This window comes from Phalaenopsis equestris, unplaced genomic scaffold (assembly GCF_001263595.1).
Source record: "Phalaenopsis equestris unplaced genomic scaffold, ASM126359v1 Scaffold000390, whole genome shotgun sequence".
Taxonomy (NCBI): Eukaryota; Viridiplantae; Streptophyta; class Magnoliopsida; order Asparagales; family Orchidaceae; genus Phalaenopsis; species Phalaenopsis equestris.
The window spans coordinates 172,562-177,988 of NW_018164832.1; positions in this window are offsets into that span (position 1 = coordinate 172,562).

Here is a 5,427-nt window from a genome sequence, read left to right on the forward strand (position 1 = left end):
GTGATGAAGATTGACCCTAGTATAGAAGCAATTTTCAAAGACTTGTTGTCAGAATAAAATACAAGATGACTACTTTACCACAGTTATGTCTGGAACGTTAATGTGAATGATCTTTCGAGACTGCAGTGAAGGTTGCCCCAGTCTGGAAGAAGTTGTGAAAGACTTTATGTCTGAATAGAAAGCTAGAAGACAACCCCACTATAATCGTGTCTGATAAGTTGACATGAATGACCTTTCGAGATTGAAGTGAATGTTGCCTCCCACATTGAAAAATGCTCCATGGATGATTTTCAAGATGCGAAGGAGGTTCCTTCATCAGTTGGATGATGTACATCATTGGGAAAGGAAATAGTGGCTTAGGGTCTGTTTGGGGAAGTTGCAGCTTACTGAATAATCTGCTAATAAACTGATTAAAAATAATCTGCTGATAAGCTAGGTGTAGAGCTATTACAAATTTTTATTTTTTGGAAAAGCTAGACCGCAGCCAGAAAGCTGCCACCGCACCTAGACAGGTGCGGTGTGAAAACGCTGTTTTGAAAACTCATAAGCTGCCAAAACACATTTTTCCAAATAGGTCAGGTGCGTTTTCAAAACGCCACCGCACCAAATAAGCTGCCCCAAACGGACTCTTAATGTCTTAGAGTTGAAGACAATGTCGAAAGTGCTTGTTTCTCACAGACAACACCAAATTGATGGGTGCTAGAAGATTCACGGTGGTAGAGTAATAGATTATCATCTTAGTTTTGCACAAGAATTTTGCTCGCGCTCAGATGAAATAAATAATTAGTAGAGACATCAAAGTTTTTTATGTGGAAAACTTTTATAGGAAAAAATCACAAGGTCTGACCCAACTGAAAAGTTTCAATATAAAATGATGATTGTAGTTATAACCACTTGTCTCGTAGACGGGAAAAGGGTTACAATGTCTCCCGAGTTACAACGTCGACATGCATATGAACTTATTGTAAGAAGTGGGTGGCGGTCGATGATAATCGACAAAAGCTTGACAATGATGGTCGACAATGGCCAGCGACTGGCGGTCAGCGGCAGTCGACTACGAGGTGATGTTAGGCTTCAACTCCTTCTCTATGCTTCAAACTCTTTTTCGACCCTCAAGCTCTCTTCTTTTTTCGTGAGAGGGGTGAGACTCTATTTATAGAATTTTGGGTGCAATTAATGTATGAATATGAACCACTTAGATTGGATGGTTCAGAGAGTTTCTTTTGATCATATAACATTTGATGGAGATTTGAGTGTCTTAATGATGTCTGAATTGAGGGATCATATACTTGTTGGATTCGTCTTGTCGAGACACTCTATTCGACCATCAGCTCGTCAGAAACAACATTCATTTACCTCTAAATATGATTAGAATTCCTCCAAACGTGGTTTAATGGATTGATCTCAGCTTGATTTAACTTAGATTAGATCAATTCTGGTATCATCAGGACCATCTCATCGAGCCGGTCACTTTCACTATAAGTTTCCTAAAGTTTCAGCTCTGGATGACTCGTAATTAAACTTTAAGTATATCTTACTCCAATAATCACCTCGAGATCCTTACCATGCATTAAAATACATGTCGAATGATGACAATTCATTGATGGCGTGCCACACGTCAAAACTTATCTCGTACAAATTAAACTAAGATTAAATTTAATAATTTTATATATCATTTTGAAATCATTGTAATTGCGCTAATTGCAAAATAAATTTAAATAACTTTTAAGTAATTTTAATGAGGATTATATTTAAATATTCTGATAATTTATTTTGTTTCATGCAACATTTTAATAGATATTAGACAGGTTAAGTCTTCCTATAATCGACTAAAGATATTCTACAGACATGTTTATAATGAACCGAGCCAGATTTTAGATATTAGATTTTAGAATATCCCTTTTATGCACGACTTCCTTGCCAGCCAATGAATACACAATACATCTAGAAATAGTTTGAATTTAGGCACCAAATGGTAGCATCTCCAAAAGTCACAACTCCCACAATTTTCAGACCCACTTTTCCTGCATAGAATTAGACCACTACAAAAATTTAAGTGATGATTAGATAGAATATTACGCGCATCATCTAAATATACAAATATATTTGAACATTGTATATAAACAGTTCTGCAAAACAATTATTCCATGAGGACGCCAGATGTAAATTTGTGTCTGGATTCCAGTGGGCATGTGCCACGTGATAACTGATAAGTGAGTCCCACCCTTCTAACAAAACTTACCCAGCCAGTGTATTACGGTGGAGACCACTTGTCACGTTGCAAGTGCCCACTAGACTACGGACAAAAATTTGCATCCGTGTCCTGATGGAATAAGCGCTCTCTACGAAAAATTATTCCAATCATGCATGCAATATGTTTTCAATGAGTTGAGCTGCGGCAACTTACTAGTACTCATATGATGAGTATCACACATTCGTGTGCCCTTCGATTTGTTGAAGAAGTAATGCAGTATGAATTGAATGTATAAATATAAAGTAGTATATTTGAAATGCTTTAAAATGTTTTGATTTAGTACAGAAATATATGATTTCTTATGTTTATATTTAGTCTGAAAACATGCAATAAAATGAATGTGACATGTGTGGCTGGGGAGCATCTTTCTTGCCGGTGAACAATCAGTGCTAAGTCTACGGAAATGGCACCTGCAGAAGTCAATTTGTTTTCAGTGCATTGGCATGCATACCACACAATCCTTTATTTTCATATTTTACCCTTAAACTTCCATATTTACATGCAATAGCACTCAAAACTTTAAAATTGCATTGAAAATATCACTATTACCAACTTTTTAAAAGTGAAATACATCTTTTCATTAATAAGTTTATGACATAATTGTAAGTATCAAACTTTAGATGCACATGTAAATGCATAAGAATTGTGAGACATGTGTATAAATTTTGATTTATTTATTTTTGGCTGGTTGATAATGGATGTTTAAAGTATAATATAAAATATAGTGTAATACATAGAATTGGCTATAAATTTAGCTTAAGGAAATTAATTTTTGTATTTGATTAAAATTAATAATTTAAATTTTCGGGAGTGTTGGAAAATGAGCTATGAAAGAACTCTCTTTCGTCGCTAGGGTTTTCATCGGTTAGCAAGCTCTTTCTTCTTCCCTTTCTCTCGGGAAGAACTCTCAGATCTTCATTGCTCATCAGATATCTGGTATTTTCATTTCTTTTTGGGGGTTTTTTGCTCAGTTTAATATTCGAGTTAATATCAAATCTCCTCTCCCTGATACTATTACCTTATTTGTTAAGGGTTAAGAAATTCAAGTTCATATTTTATACAAATGGAAACCTTCTCCTTGCAAACTATCTTCCACATTTTCTCACAATCCTATGAATTGTCCTAAATCTTTCTCTCATATTACTAATGTTTTTTTTTTCTATTTTTAGAGGAAAAAATTATAATAGAAATTTTAATAATAATGGTTTGCAGAGGAATAGAAGCGAATCAGTTAATGTTGCTCATTCTCTTAAGGCTTTCAATGTGAGGAACAATAACTTTAATGGCATCAATGTTGGTATTGCTGATGGTTCATTTGAGAATGCTTATAATGATCTTAATGATTTTAATATTAATGCCTATGATTAAAATGTTAATGTGTTGTGTAGTTTATAGTAACAATGATAGATTGAAGAATGATAAACATGCCCATGTTTGCTGATAATATAGAAGTTTTCTTTGAAAGTATTATTAATTCTGAAGTTCATGTGGTCAATTGTAATGTTGGTGGCTAATAATTATTCTAATAAACTTATTGGTGTTATTTAGTGTGATTGTTAATGAAGGTTCTTTTCCTATTCAGTCATCTGAGACTGCTAAGCATGATTTTATCGATCTTATTAATCTTAATATTTTTTTTCAGAAATGTTGTTATTAATAGGAATCCTATCCCTTCTAATCTTGCTCAATCTCGAGTTAGGAGAGAAAGGAGTAAGTAATGTTGTTCTTGTGTTTATTTGGTTTTTTGCTTTTATTTATTTATATTTTTTTCCTAATGTACTTGCTTGGAATGTTAGAAGGCTTAATAATAATGCCCATATTGTTGTGAAAATTTTAGAAGGATCACAAATTTGTTCTTCTTTGTCTTTTAGAAATCAAAATTTATAATGATATTGTCAATGATCCTATCGCTTTAAATCATTTTAAGTATTTTTCTATTGAAGGAAATTGTGAGAATTTTAATGTGTCCAATCATGGTAGGATTTGAATTAAATAGAATATGAACTCTCTTAATTTTTTCTGTTATTAATATTTGTCCAAAATTTATTCATGTGTGCTACTTTCTCCTCTTTTATAAATTTTTAGGTTTCTATCAGTTATGTTGATGATAGTGTTGTTAATAAAAAATCTATTTGGAATTCTATTATTGTTATAGCTGATAATATGTCTGCTCCTTAGCTCATTTTTGGAGATTTGAATTTTATTTTTAGATTAGAAGAGAAAATTATGGGATTGCCCCCTTTACCTTGTAAGCTTATGGATTTTAATAATTACATTTCCGATGTTAGTCTTGTTGAGCTTCAGAATTCTGGATTTTTTATAGTTTGTTCAATAATTAATTGAGCAACTCTATAAATGTCTTATTAATAGAGTTTTTTAAACTCTCATTGGATAAATGCTTTTCCTTATTCAATTTGAAAAGATTTAAATGCATATTCTTCTGATCATTATTCTATTACAATTTTTTAGGAAATTCAATTAAGTGATATTGTGGATTTATGCATAAGAATTTTTAGAGTTTTTGTGTGAACTTCTTTAAAATCATCATTGAGGCTTGGATTATCCAAGTTTAGGGAAATCTTATTTTTTTGGTTTGTAATAAGCTTTGTAATGTTAAAATAATCTGGCTGAAACTTAACTTTTGGAATTCATTATAATCTTTGTGAATTCAAATTAAGAGGTGATTTAGAATTATAACCTAAGGAAGAATAGAAATTCTAAATCATTAATAAACATGCTTAACTAGATATAATGCTTCTTAGGAAAGAAAGAAAAAGAAATTACAAGAAAATGAAGAGAGAAAAACAAAATATTTTTAGAAAACTCAAGCTTTAAAAAAATTAGAGAGATTCTATGAAAAAAAAACTTGAGATTAAGCATGAAAATAAAAATTGGTATCTAATTCTTTTCTTGGTTTATAAAACTTGAAACCCTTCTTAATTAGAATTATCTTACATTATATTAATGAATAAAATAAATAATATTTATATTGTTTGGTTAATAAAACAATTAACTTAAACATATCTTTGATTAATACATTTACTTCAGGCAAACTAGATTAAGCAATTTAAGATTCCTTATGCTAAGAAAGAATTTAATTAAAGTAATGTGTAGTTACTAGAAATTAATAAAGGGCCAATTCTTTAATAATATATGTGGCCTTTTTAAGAGAT